The following is a 13,876-nucleotide window of genomic DNA, read 5'->3' on the forward strand; positions in this document are numbered from 1 at the left end:
TGTATTTAGCATAATAAGTACTTGTAGGCAATGAGCTATTTCTTATTGTCTGTAATTCTTTGTCTTAGATACTTATATAGATTGATATAATGATATCTGTCAGTTGAACAACAAACCAAAGAATGCAAAATACGTCTTTTGTGCTTCTGTGTTTTATGTAATTATATATATTCCCGAGCATGTACTTGAGTATCGCTTGATAAAGTCAGCGATTGCTCTATTAGTAATTGTTCACTGAGTTGACAACCCTAATAGATATACAGCAAACATTTTATGTTGACAACAAGGTTGAGTTTGTAAATTTCACGTTTTAAAAGTTTGCTTTTATTTCCCCATATTATTAGTATCTATATTGTATATTATTTCTTTTTAGGATGTTTATTCCCTTTCTGCTAATAATTTTCCCCTTAAAACTATTTATTTGTGAATATTATTTCCCCTTAACGCTATATACGTTAGTTTGTTATTTCCCAAATACTACTATTCATATTTGTATGAAATGTTCCCATAATACAATATTATTTTGGTATGTTAGATCCCTTTATTATTATTAACAATGATTAGTTTTTGTTCATCAGTTTCCTCTTAAACGTTTTTCGTTTTTTTTCTAACGATTTCACTACTATGATTTGTTTGTAATCTTCTCTTCAATACAATTCATGTTTGCATGGTATTTTGCACTTATTACTTTTCGTTTTTGCAAGTTTATATCCATTATTTTTAATTATTTCAAATATTGTTTTCTCTTCAAATCATTTAATGTTGTATGTTATATCCCCCTTGATATAAGTTATTTCCCCTTATATATATTAATTTTTGTATATATAGTTTTCTTTCAACAGTATTCCTTTTAGTTTGTTTTCCCTTTTATTATTTTTTTTCGTATTGCTTTTTCTTTTTTTGTTATTTTTGCCTCATTACAATCATTTTCTTAATGTTATTTCAAACTTGATATTATTCTTATTCAATCACATTAAATTCCTTAATATACCATCCTTAAAAAACTAGTAAAGTTGTAAACAAAAGGTATTACAAAAATAGAATTGGCCTGGCATTCAACAAAACATAAACAACAACGAAGCCTAATAGTCTTCAACCTTTCCGATTATGGTTTACCAAACAACAAATTACAAACATCAATAGCCTACCAAATGATATATCTAATTTTCACTACATTTGTATAAACTTCAAGATTTACCTGTATATATAAAACCAAACTTCGTATTGTCAATTTGTTTATCTTTTTACCTGCCTTTTGTTATAAACCTCTTGCGTGAGGTTGGCACTGGTCTCCACGTCAAAAAGGCTAGGCATGTATATATCATGACCTGAAAAATGTACAGACGGGTATCAATCTGAATTTTTGAATTGTTTTTCAAATTTTAGAATGTCAGCAACGACTGCAAATATTCCGATGTCCTCCCAATTTATGCCACAAGTAGTGGGAATCCAACAAGCTCTACCAGTCGGACGACAGCAACAAGCATTTCCAGTGAGGACATTTAAGGTGTTTGGTGGTGTACAGATAGGTCTTGGTGTTCTTCTTGGGATTCTAAGTTTAATTGGAGTAATCTCAGATAAAATTGCAAAGAACAAGGACGATGATTGTCTTGCTAACACTTATTCCGACCAATACAGCGGCAGTTATTATAAAGATTGTTATCGATATTATACTGCCAGCACACGCTTTTCATTTGACATGACTTGTTTTATATGTTCTGGATGGGTAAGTGAAAAGCTTTAAGCTGACTAATAACTGTGTTTGAACTATACAACTGTAGAACCATTTATATGAGTACATATCGAAAGGTTGAAGGTTTTCCAATGAGTACCAATTGTGCACCTTTTATAGCAAATTTGTTCATATACTGTTATGCATCACAGTTTAATGCCAAACTCAATAAAGAACAATTTAATTGATAAATTCAACAACACTTATCATTATCTTGATAATATTTTTTCCGTTAAATAATCAAGAATTTTCTTAACATACTGCTGAAATTTATCAAAAAGAACTAGCTTTAGATAAATCAAATGTTAACAGCTATAACTCTCCTTTCCTAGAGATATTTCATTGTTAAACTACAAACTATATACAATGATTTCCGCCCTATTGGTAATTTTCCTGTTTAGAATGGTGATGTTCCTTGGGCTTTGGCACAGTCTTACAGTGTTTATATATCCCAACTCGTTCGCTATCCCCGTGTCTGTAGTGACGTGTCGGATTTCAATAAGCGTAATCTATGTGTCACTAGTCATTTATTCAGTCAGGGATTAATTTACTTTTGTGCTGACATGAATTATCATTGATATGGTTATATTTATAAATATTTTGAATTTTTGAAAAACAAACGTTATTTTTTTAAGGTAGAATTCGCCAATAAAGGTTTAGATGCTATAAATATTAGCAATATTTTCCATCAAAAATCTGTACAAAAAACTATACCTGATTACTTCAAAAATAAAGCTACACCTGTTATTTCTTATACTTACACCAAGTCTATTGCATCCAAGATTTTCAACCACAAGAGAGTTTTAGAGGCTTTTAACCTCAAAGATACAAAATCCAAGCCTCCGGATTGCTCATGTGCATCGTCACAATACAATTACAGTCCAGCTGGTCATATTATTACTGGAGACCTTGGCATCGTTACCAATGAACAACTAAGAGAGTTGTTAGCCAAGGGACCAAAATATAGAATCCCCCAGCCCATCAACTGGAAAAAGAATTTCAAGTTACTGATGGATGCAGTTGAGGACTATGCAAGAAAATGGGTAAAGCGCGAACCAGACGAACCAGAACTGGATACTTTGTCTGAATGGATCAAAGCTATTCGATCATGCATTCAGAGGCGCATTCAAAAACTACGATGTAATATGAGTACTAAAGTTTCTAACCCTTTCAAGAATCCGGAGGTTGTGGATGCTTTATCCTCTTTGCATGACAAATATGTCGTTGTTCCAGCAGATAAAGCCTCCAATAATATTGTCTTCATATGTAAAAAACATTATTTGCAATGTCTCACTACAGAGCTTGGAATTGATAAAACTACTGGTAATCCTACATATTCTTTAACATCATTTACCAAGGACGAAATTTTACAAAATCATAAATCTGTCCTTCTTTCTTTTGGTATCAACATCAAAGAAAACGAAGAAAACTTGCCTTCATTATACTGGATACCCAAATTACACAAAACTCCATATAAAGAACGATACATAGCTGGGTCTTCAAAATGTTCAACCAAACATCTTTCTAAAGTACTGACTACTATTCTTTCGACAGTTAAAGATGGGCTTCAAAAATATTGTGAGGAGATATATTCTACCAGTGGTGTTAACCAGATGTGGATTCTCAAAAATTCGAAAGATCTACTGCTTAACCTTCAATCACAATCTTTGCAATTTTGCAGCAACATAAAAACTTTTGATTTTTCTACGCTATATACTACTATTCCCCATGCTCAGTTGAAAGATCGACTACACCATCTCATAAAACAGAGCTTTTTCTATAAAAATGGAAATCGTAGATACAAATTTCTTGTTTTGGGTTACAATAATTCATATTTTGTGAAAAATCACACTGAATCTCCCAGAAAATATACAGAAGATGATATTATCAAAATGCTGGACTTTTTGATCGACAATATATTTGTTGAGTTTGGAGGATTTATATTTCAACAGACAGTATTCCAATGGGTACTAATTGTGCACCCCTGCTGGCTGATTTGTTTTTGTACTCGTATGAAGCAGAATTCATTCAGAACCTTCTAAAAGACAAAAAGAAAAAGCACCTTGCGAAATTCTTTAATTTTACTTTCCGATATATTGATGATGTTCTATCATTGAATAACCCATATTTCAGCCAATACTTACATCTCATATATCCAAGTGAACTTGAAATTAAGGATACCACTGATACTAGAAGGACTGCTTCATACCTTGATCTTTTCCTCAATATTGACGTAGATGGACGACTTCACACGAAAATCTATGATAAACGGGACGATTTCAACTTCCCAATTATCAATTTCCCATTTCTAAGCAGTAACATACCCTCTGCCCCTTCGTATGGTGTTTACATATCACAATTGATACGTTATTCACGTGCTTGTTCACACTACACGGACTTCATATACAGGAGTGTGCTCCTTACGCAGAAACTGCTCCAACAAAGTTATGAGGAGGACAGATTAAAATTGACACTCCGTAAATTTTATGGACACCATCACGATTTGGTGGATCCATACGATGTTTCGTTGACCAAACTAGCTAAGGACATTTTTACCACATGGTAGATTGTGTTTTGTCATAATGTCGTCTAATCTTTTAATTACCAAACGTGACTTATTCCCGATTGTGACTGTTTTGCCGAGTGTGAACTCGCATTACTATAAGACGTGGTACGGTACTTATACATCCCAAATTCATGTATTTAGTTTAAATGTTTAATGTTATATTTGTAATTCTCATCGGATTTTGTCAAATGTGTTGACGTCTTTTCTATTATATTTATGTGTTATGGTAAAGAAAATTAATCACCGCCTTCATTTATCAGATTTGATTTCGTTCATAGTAATCAGTACAATATTTTACGTTTGAAGTTAGATTCATAACAAACCTGACATAGTTTTATAATATAGTTAATTGCTACCTCAGTTTTATATTAATAAGAATTAAAATGTGCTTTGTTATTAAATGCAATATCAGTATTTAGTTCAAATATATAATCTTAAATTAATCCTAATTCTAATGACGTCATTTTTTCGTCATTTTTCATTTTTTGATGCTCTGTTTTACTAATTCTAATGACGTCATTTTTTCGTCATTTTTCAGTTTCAAATAGGACGTCACTTGGCGTAGAGGTTTAAACGTATTCGGATGTGTCTACTTTTGTGTTTCAAATGTCTGGTTATGTAAATGTATTTCAGTTGTTTCCTGTAATTAGTTAATACTTCAGCTTTATCATGTACATCTTTTGAATATTCATTTTATTAAATTTACTGTTTGCAAAAGTATAAATTACTCTAAATTATAGGGATTTTCTGGTAACTTAACGGAAAACCCTTGCCGTTTTTGGCACAACCTTTTTGATCTTTTGGTCCTCTATGCTGTTCAACTTTGTACTCGTTTCGGCTTTCAAACTTTTGTATCTGTGCGTCACACATAGGTCTTGTGTGGACAAAATACACTTCTGGCGTATTAAAATTTTGAACTTGTTGCCTTTTGTTGGCTGTTGTTCGTGTGATTCTTTGTCAATTGTGTTCTCCAATTTATTTATATTGTAGTCCTGTGTTGTCATTTTGATGTTATATTTCACATGGCCATAAAAGTGCGAGGTTTGGCATGCCACAAAACCAGGTTCAACCCACCATTTTTTCCTTTAAAAATGCCCTGTACCAAGTCAGGAATATGGTCATTGTTATATTATAGTTCGTTTCTGTGTGTATTACATTATTACGTTGTGTCGTTTGTTTTCTCTTATTTTTGAGTGTAAATTCACATTGCGATAAGACGTGTCACGGTACTTGTCTATCCCAAATTCATGTATTTGGTTTTGATGTTATATATATATGTTATATTTGTTATTCTCGTGGGATTTTGTCTATATGTGTTACATTTTAGTGTTATGTCGTTGTTCTCCTCTTATATTTAATGCGTTTCCCTCGGTTTTAGTTTGTTATCCCGATTTTGTTTTTTGTCCATGGATTTATGAGTTTTGAACAGCGGTATACTACTGTTGCCTTTATATATTACCTTAGCTGTATTTGACATAACTTTTAGGAATTTTGGTCCTTAATGCTCTTCAACTTCGTACTTTATTTGGCCTTTTTAACTTTTTTGGATTCGAGCGTCACTGATGAGTCTTTTCTAGACGAAACGCGCGTCTGGCGTATATACAAAATTTAGTCCTGGTATCTATGATGAGTTTATTTACCTCAAATAATTGAAAACCTTTATTCAATTTTTAATAGTTTCAAAGATTTGGTTTGCAAGTTTGGCTGTACCTATAGAAAACTTATTTCAAACGGAATAGTGCATCTTTCATTTTACGGTGATGTTGTTTAAATGAGTACAAAAATTTAGATACGATCCGATTAAACTGATCAATTTTTAAAATAAACTTATTGTTAAAAGTTACCAATTCAACAATGTAACTATATTTTTTAAGATTGATTTTTTTGGTATAAAATTTTATTTAGTTATCACTATATTAAAACCATACTACATATTATTGTTATACACATAATATGTACTTTCACGGGACTACAACATGTCAATACTTTTGTTTTGGCATTGCACAAGGTCATGTTTATGACGTTTTACCCTTAATCCATTGGATGTTGGATGTGTCCTGATTGATGTTTTAGTATTCGATACATGACTTTTGTTATTAGTTAATAATGGCTTTGAACTAGCTGTCAGTAACGGTGAGTAATCTCAGATCTGCACTTAGTGTCTTTTTGTTGAGAGAGAGAGAGAGAGAGAGAGAGAGAGAGAGAGAGAGAGAGAGAGAGAGAGAGAGAGAGAGAGAGAGAGAGAGAGAGAGAGAGAGAGAGAGAGAGAGAGAGAGAGAGAGAGAGAGAGAGAGAGAGAGAGAGAGAGAGAGAGAGACGTATGTTCAAGGAACATATTTTCATGCAAACGAATCGATTTTACAAGCCTTACCATGGCTAAAGGCTCTTGACTTGGGACTGGCACAAAAATGCGACGGGGTTTAACATGAATGGTGAGAATTCAACCTCCCCCTATACCTCCAGCCAATGTAGAATAAACTTACACACATGCAGCAATGCAATAAAACGATATATTCTTGTCCAACTCGCTTGTCAAAGTTTGTTTTTTTGTTTAAATGTTTCATCACAGTTAAGAATCACGGATCAGAGACTGACCAACTATGCCATATGTCCTTATTCCTACGATTACAGCTACAGAGAAATGTATCGTTCAGATGGCTGGATAATAATCAGTCCAAAGGTGACAAATATGCGTGCAGCACAAATCATTTGGTTAGACCTCCTTACTTACAGGTTTATATTTAAATGCAGCTGCATTGTTTCAATATACTGATGTTATTGTTAAATTTGTAAAATTGATAGACTATGTACATTTATTTAAAAACCAGTTGTTGGCATAACACGGGTTATGTTCTTCTCATATATGTTATGAGGGTATGATACTAAACCCTGACGGGAAGGATTGTGCCTGATATTCATATGATGAAGACATAATTTATCAATCAGTTTAATTGAAGTTTGGAGCTGGCATGTCAGTTAACTGCTAGTAGTCTGATGTTATTTATGTATTATTGTCATTTTGTTTATTTTCTTTGGTTACATCTTCTGACATCAGACTCGGACCTCTCTTGAACTGAATTTTAATGTGCGTATTGTTATGTGTTTACTTTTCTGCATTGGCTAGATGTATAGGGGGAGGGTTAGATCTCATAAACATGTTTAACCCCGCCGCATTTTTGCGCCTGTCCCAAGTCAGGAGCCTCTGGCCTTTGTTAGTCTTGTATAATTTTTTATTTTAGTTTCTTGTGTACAATTTGGAGTTTAGTATGGCGTTCATTATCACTGAACTAGTGTATATATTTGTTTAGGGGGCCAGCTGAAGGACGCCTCCGGGTGTGGGAATTTGTCGCTGCATTGAAGACCTGTTGGTGGCCTTCTGCTGTTGTCTTCTCTATGGTCGGGTTGTTTCTCTTTGACATATTCCCCATTTCCATTCTCAATTCTATGTAATTAAAAACAATAAATATCATAAACAGAACAATCTGCCTCATTGTACTTCAATTGACAAATCATCGTTTCTTGTTCGCCCCCCCCCCCCCCCCCCTGCAATAGTGCTAGAAATATAGTTGGCATTTCATGAAAATAAAGTAAAAACAAAAATGTGTAATAATATTTTACGGCATGAAGTTGAATACAAAATAAATTTCAATTGGCAAAATAATCAATCTTATAGCGCTGATGATTCTGGTGTAATGTTAAGTCATTTATTTGAGCCTTTTCATCTCTGGTATTATGCTACTCACTAATAGTACGTAATTTTATATCAAGGCTTAAAAAGGGGCCTCTCAAAAAATATAAATAAATAAAACATCCATGATGCAGCTTAAATTTTGTTAAAATTTTAAGAAATTGGTAAAATATGAATACATTTCAATTTTTGTTATTGTAGCATATTTTTACTGGTTGTCTAACCTATGTGTATGTCAAAGATGAGAGAAAAGAGATGGACATGTCTGGTAGGTTTTAATTCAGGGAAGACCAATGATTAACTCAAGTTTAAAAATAAAATAAAATGATTAAACAGATTTTACTTTCATAGTTGAAAAACGAAAACTGTAAGAATCGAATTTAAAGTAGTAATTGACTCTGCTTCATTGGAATTCTACGGCTATGATTGAATATCTGACATTATTTATCTGTTTGGATATAGAGTTAGTACGTTAGTAACAAGAAGGAAACAAATAATGTAAATCCATTTTAATAAAATAACATTAAAATTCTATATGCATTGTACAAAGTATAATTATATTATTTCAATGTTCTTTTTTTCTATCTAGTAAACGGGATTTATGGTGTGTAGCATAATTGGAGCGTCAATTTTTATTCCAGCTATGTTAAGTCTTGGTGTGTTTTTCCCTATTATTATAGTAAGTAATATTGTTGATTGTCGTCCTTCCCTACGCCTATATCACCCTGCACAGTCGCTCCGTAATTATCGTATCAAGGCGTTGGAACGAGAGCAGGCATCATCAGCGACGTCACAAGTTGAGAGGAGACGTTATCAAGCTTGCTTTCGTCAAGTGCAAAACTGTCTTAGTGAGGGAAAACGACAAGTAAAAGAACGATAAACAGAATATCAGGTTTTCTTTGTATAAATATCGTGAAATGTAAGGTGCTCAACCCAATGTGAAGTTTTAATGCTACGTTCACCAGCAAAAATGGTTCACATTATGGGTCGCGTCTGATATTTTACGTAGAAAAACCCGATAATCTATACTGTCGAATAGATGATCATATGGCACACCATTGATATTAATGTTCATACGCGTCAAACTATCAAACTTAAATGTTAGCATTAAAAACCTGACCATAAATGCTATTCTGTTCTGTATGGCAAAGTTCACCTAAGACGATTTTGATTCCGACGTTCTGTATATCTATTTTTTTTTATTTTACCAAACTGTTATATATTAGAGACCAGGATAGATATCAGAATAAGTTTTTGTGTATGTTTGCAAAGGTTAATACTAGAGGCATGTACAAACGTAATCGCTCTTTTACATTTTTCATGGATCGTTTAATCAAAATGATCATTCTTTAATTTTGATTCAATTTTGAAAAATTCTTGGTTCTAATGGATAATAAACAAAATGATTTTTTAGATACCTAGCGTGTGCTTTTATTTTGGCAATGTTTTATGATTGGTAGGTGAGGTGGTGAGTGTCATTTATATTTTGAAAATAGTATTTTGCCACAAATTCAAAGAAGTATGTTCAACGCAATATAAAAGACGATTATTGAAAATTTATAACAAACATTTAAAACCCTGCATTTATTTGAACAGTTAAAGTTAAATGTATTTGAAATAAAATGATATGCAATTAATAATAGAAACCTGATACAATTTTCCGTTTGTGAAATTTGTCATAATATATATACGTCTAATCGTGCAATTACTTTACGACAGTCACAACTTATTACACGTACGGCGTCTTAGATTTAGGACAATAATAAATTGATCATAGATACACAGTGGAAATCGGGAAATAAACCGTACCAAATATTTCACCTATCAGCTGGATTTCAAGTCATGCTTCTGTTAAATCGCGGAAACCGTCCAATGCATTTTGTCGAACGACCATGATCTCTCAACAAACAAGGCAATATGAAGTACAGGATTTGTCAGTCGAATAATGCCTTTTTCTAGTCTTATTCATCAAGACTGGTAATTATACAGTTGTGTTTTGACATGTAGTGGTATTTAAACATTACCATATGATCGGGCGGTTTTGCTAGCCATGAAACCAGCTTTAACTCACCATGTTTTCTTAAAATGTCATGTACCAAGTCAGGAATATGGCAGTCGTTACTAAGTAGTCCGTTTCTCTGTATTTTGGGGTTTGGTTTTGTTACAGTTCATGTTTCTGTTCTTCAGTTGTTCTCCTCTTATAATTGGTGTGTTTCCATCGGTTTTTTGTTTGTGACCCGGATTTGTTTTTGCTTAATCGATTTATGACTATTGAACAGCGGTATACTAATATTTCCTTTATGCAGATAGAATAATGGTCAGATCAGTCGTAAAGAATCATAAAACTTATTGACAATTTAAACTATATTTTAGTCGAAATAATTGTATGTATATACATTTATTATTATTTTTTTTGTCAGTTTCGCTTTTTTTTTATTTGCTTTACGTCAACACTTTACACTTTCATGTTTATTTCAGATAGGAAATCAAGATTCGAAAGCTGTAATTCTGTCAGTTTCCATGGCTGTGTTGTCCTTCGCAGAAGTGGTAGTCGCAATTATTGCCTCATCATTCTGTTGTTGCTGTTCCACATGGAGGACATCAATTCAGGAGGTAAGCAAATGTTGCTCCAAAACACGAATACTCTACCTCCCCAACTGAACCTAAATACATCACAATAGAGGACTAGAAGGCTCAAATTTAGTATTTAATGTTTAGGTGATGCAACCAATACTGAATTTGACAACTTCGTGATATATAAGTTTAGATGTGAAAAGATTACAACTGTAAATGTGAGTTGTTTGCTTAAAGTATCAATGCATTTTTTTGGTAGGTAAAGGAACTGGCCATTCACTACTAAATATAACTGTTATATTGGCCTATAGATATAATCCAACATAACAACAACATGTTATTGATACCGCGATACGACATATGCTAGTATTGAAAACAGTATTTTTGTAATTTCTCTAGGTCGCACCCATATTCTGTCTGACTCCGGTCATTAACTCTAAATAACTTTCTGACAATTAGCACACACAATTTTGATTGTCTGTGTCGAGTTACGGCTTAAACAGACATAATCTCATTATACATGGTTATTGTGCATTGGAATATACATCGGGCTTTAGTATGTTTTCAAGTTCTTCACCTAAACTCAGAAAGGGTGATTCGTATTTACTTACATATAGTATCGTATTAACTTGTATGCCAATTGTTTTTGTTTAATTAGAAAGCTGATCACTGTTTCTTTAGATAAAACAAAGCAATAACTGTATTAACAAATACTTGCGTTTTCATTTCTCAATAGGGTGTTGTTATAAGCACACAACCTGAAATGTTTCATAACCTACCACAGACTCAGATTCCTATGCAGAACGGCCACCAGGTCATGAAAGCTTCCGGGCAAACAAATGACCAAATAGTGCAGCATTCCAGAGGGCAACAGTATCAAGTGATACCTACAACCCAACCTACAGAACAGCAAGTTCAAGCTGTTGGCGGTACTCAACCAGAACCGAACGGTGGACAGGTTGTTGATACCAATCCGCCAGCATACACAGAATAAAGGAGAGATAACCACCCCTTTCTTGCGATTGTGTGTTGCTTGTTGTAAAAAAAAGTCTATAAATCTAATTTAAATAAAAGTAACACTGAAATTAGAAACACACGATTATGTATACTTGCATATAAAATGAAGAGCTTTATATGTCTTTACCTTCTTTACCTTCTAAACCTAGTAAAATGTGCTCTTTATGAAAACATAAGGCGATGGAAGGTTTTAGTGTTATAATTAAAGTTTAAAAACTTATAGAAGAGGGGCGAAAGATACCAGAGGGACAGTCAAACTCATAGATCGAAAATAAACTAGCAATGCCATACTAGAAAAGATAAAAGACAAACAGACAAGTAATAGCACACAAAACAATAGAAAACTGAAGACCAAGCAAAAAGAATCCCACCAAAAACGAGGGGTGTTCCGGAAGTGTATAAAAAAGTTGATCTTCAAAAACAAATATTGAAGTATTCCAGTTTGGTAATGCAACTCTAAAAAGATCTATGATTATATAAGAATATCAGATTTTATTATGACGTATTTGTTATAACTTTAGTCACATGCAATATACCCTTTCAGTTAATAAATTTGAAAATTGAAAGATATGACAAGAATTAGTAAGGTTTAATCGCTTTTTATTAAATTCTATAAATATTTTTTTATACAATTGTCAAATTACGGACAGTTCTTAACTGTCTATATTCTTAACGTGAAGTGGTATAAGAACTAGAGCCTTCATTAGTTGATTTAAAAATGAGTCTTGTTCTATGCATTTAACAGAATGGTATGGGAAGGTTAAAACTTTTTAATACAAATAACATCCTTATCAAAAGCATATTTAAACACTAAGTTTGATATTAGTTTTCTGAAAATACCAATATAGATGATCTGAATATTGATTTTCCTTACGTTTGACTGCTTTTAGAAAAAAACATAACGTGAAGGATAGAATGTTACAAAATTGGTTTTCAATTTAATTGTTTACATAGACAAAAAAAAAAAACAACACTAAAATTTCCTAACTACTTACACTAATCACCTAAACTGGTGTACATGATTGATGCTAGGTTGTGTTCCCTTTTTCAATTGAATCGCCATGTATAAACCTTCGAATTGGATAGAGATATTTCCAAATACCTATTTTTTGTTAAAATCATTTATATGTTGAATGGATTTGTCGTCCTGTAAGCCTTGAATAAAGTCAATATTGATGAAATTTTTATATCCATCATGCAAAACCAATTTTAAAAATTAAACAATGTGAGATGCAACTAGTTGTGTTAATTTTCTTTAATATACAAAGTAACACATCTATATTTTGTGCAGTGCCAATTTCATCATGGATTGTTTTTTTTTCCACAATCAGGGCTTCAATAAAGGATGAAAATAAGTTTAATATTTGTGTTACAATTTAAATAGCCATCAATGTGTTAATTCAAGTTTTAGTATAACAGCAGTATTATGTCAATTCGGCACAAAACAGGGGAAAGGGTCTGTAACACCTTGCCCATCATCAATTTCTCAGACTGATACAAAAAGACTTGTACTTTTCTGACATTGACCTAATATGATTTACTTATAAACAAGACAAATTTGCACAACATCAACAACAAAGATGTAGAACGAATTAAAAATAACATTCCGCTTCTCCTCAAATATTATAGCCAATATAAGACAAACATTATTTAAGCAGACGATATCCAGTCGTTCATGTCTTGGTTTAGTTTTTAAAATCAAAATTGTTACTTAGAAAGATGAATGGACAAGACAAACAACAGTTTACAAAACACTATTCAATAAGGAGGGGTACGAAAGATGGCAGAGGAACAGTCAAACTCCTAGATCGAAAACAAACTGACAACGCCATGGCTAAAAAAGAAAAAGACAAACAGACAAATAATAGTACACAAGACACAACATATAAAAGTAAGAACCAAGCAACACGAACCCCACCTAAAAAGGGGGTGTGTTCGTCGTGTTGCTTATGATATTTCAAATCCGGTAAATAGTCTAATTCGGTAAGTCACATTCGTGAAAAGGGAAAGTGAATTGTAGTAACGACAGAAGGAACATATCCGATATCATCTGTGAAATAGTTATTCCATAAAGGTCAACCAACTCGTGATGACAGCGTTATATACAATGGCATAGATTTATCAACTTATCCATGTGCCCCAAGCAATCAGAATAATACAATATAATATACAAGATATAACAGATAAAACTTAAAATGATTTCAATTATAGAATAGATAAACATACCGCTGAAAAAAGAACTGGATGTGATAAACTGTAATTAAAAACAAAAACAAAACCAACAGAATGATATAAAATC

General features: G+C 32.7%; 1 long non-coding RNA gene across 1 annotated transcript; it reads left to right on the forward strand.

Moving 5' to 3' along the window:
* Positions 1–1,390: 1,390 nt before the first annotated feature.
* Positions 1,391–12,791, forward strand: LOC143078106 (uncharacterized). Its single transcript, XR_012979054.1, has 5 exons — positions 1,391–1,726; positions 8,188–8,254; positions 8,576–8,665; positions 10,465–10,599; positions 11,297–12,791. It is a non-coding gene; the product is annotated as an uncharacterized LOC143078106 (long non-coding RNA).
* Positions 12,792–13,876: the final 1,085 nt, after the last annotated feature.

The sequence above is a fragment of the Mytilus galloprovincialis genome, chromosome 6, assembly GCF_965363235.1.
Source record: "Mytilus galloprovincialis chromosome 6, xbMytGall1.hap1.1, whole genome shotgun sequence".
Lineage (NCBI taxonomy): Eukaryota > Metazoa > Mollusca > Bivalvia > Mytilida > Mytilidae > Mytilus > Mytilus galloprovincialis.